This window comes from Castor canadensis, chromosome 3 (assembly GCF_047511655.1).
Source record: "Castor canadensis chromosome 3, mCasCan1.hap1v2, whole genome shotgun sequence".
Lineage (NCBI taxonomy): Eukaryota > Metazoa > Chordata > Mammalia > Rodentia > Castoridae > Castor > Castor canadensis.
Genome location: NC_133388.1, coordinates 45,245,099 through 45,246,744, shown reverse-complemented (window position 1 = coordinate 45,246,744; position 1,646 = coordinate 45,245,099). Strand labels below are relative to the sequence as shown.

At 39.4% G+C, this 1,646-nt stretch overlaps 1 non-coding gene across 1 annotated transcript; it reads left to right on the top strand.

Annotated features, from left to right (window-relative positions):
- The first annotated feature begins 882 nt into the window (after positions 1-882).
- LOC141422094 (small nucleolar RNA SNORA70) lies at positions 883-1,017 on the top strand. Its single transcript, XR_012446746.1, has one exon. It is a non-coding gene; the product is annotated as a small nucleolar RNA SNORA70 (small nucleolar RNA).
- The last annotated feature ends 629 nt before the right edge of the window (positions 1,018-1,646 follow it).

Here is a 1,646-nt window from a genome sequence, read left to right as displayed (position 1 = left end):
GCTACCAGTTCTGTGAATAACATATTCCCTGGTAAAAGGAAAAAAAGGCTTGTGTCACAGAGGTTAGATGGACTATTTGTGCTGTCAGGGTTCTCCACTCTTCCTGTCACAAAGTATGTGTGTGCATGTGCATCTTAGCATGTATATGTGTGTGTGTTCTCATGCCCTTCTTTTTCAAAATGATTATTATTGAATTTGACAGTAAGAAGACAAGGAAGAGGTATTAGAGTGCTGCCATACAGTCTTGTCTATTTCTATTTGTCTTACTGATTATTTTCCTATGGAATCATGTCACTTAATAACCACTTATTTGTTAAGCACTGTATAGATATTATCTTTCTCAATTTCAAAAACTCTGTAAGACAGGTGTTAGTTTCATTTTACAGAAGGAAACTGAGGAGCATAGAGATTACACTCCACGGAAGGCAAACAACTAAAGGTGATAGAATCAAAATATGAATCCAAGTCTATTTGATTTCAGAATGAAGTCTCCTAACTGCATTATAGTGCTTCTGATTTGTGATCATATGCCCTTTATCCAATGTGAAGTTATTAGTAAGATGTGCTTCTAACATTAAGGAATTCCGGAAATTATCTTTACTCACTAGACTCATGATTACAGGTTATAAATCTCTAAAGATACACAATGATCAGAGTTGCTAAAACAGTGCTATACCCATATTGGGCACTTAGAAAGTGTTTGCTAAGGAATGGACACGGATGGATGGATGAATAAATGGATGGGTGGGTGGACAGATGGATGAATAAATGGATGGATGGGTGGGTAGATGGATGGATGGATGGATGGATGGATGGATAAATCAAAACATACTTACATGGATTAAAAAAATGAATGAGACATCTAACTGAAATCTACATCATCTGCAGCCAGTTAAGCTGACCAGCTTCCTTTACTCATGGGGACCTGATGTGCTGTGTCTGCAAACAGCAGCCTCCTTGGTAGTGTATGCAGACTGTTGCTTATGTGAGTTGCCTTAAGGGACCTTGGTGGCAGGTTTCCAATGTGTTCATGTCTCTGATTTCATGCTGTCTCCAGACAGGTATGTGGGATGCCTCGTGAAGCCCTAGGGCACAGTAGTCAGGGTTCACATTGGCCAATAATCATGTCCAACCACACCAAGCTGCAGAATAAGGAACATGTGTGAGGCCCTACACAGGGCCAAGTTCAAGTTCCCAGAATGCCAGAAGATCCACATTTCAAAGAAGTGGGGCTTCACCAAGTTTAATGCAGATGAATTTGAAGACGTGGTAACTGAGAAGCAGCTTATCTCTGATGACTGTGAGATTAAAAATATCCCTAATCGTGGTCCCCTAGACAAGTGGCAAGCCCTGCACTCATGAGGGCTCCCTTGTTGTGCTGTCCCTTCTTTAATCATGCTCAAAAATAAAGCATTCTGTCTACTTAAAAAAATCTACATTATCTTCCCTATTAGATTAAACTACTTGAGAAGAAATGTGTCTGTTAACCATTGAATTCATACCTAGCCTAGTGCCTTGTATTCACCAAATGTTCATTTAAGTACAGAAAGGAGTAGGAAACAAACATTAGGACAGGCCACTGAATGAAAATTGCTCTTCTCCTAGGATTTAAAACTTCTGTTTCAATATCTCTCCATAGAGCAAAA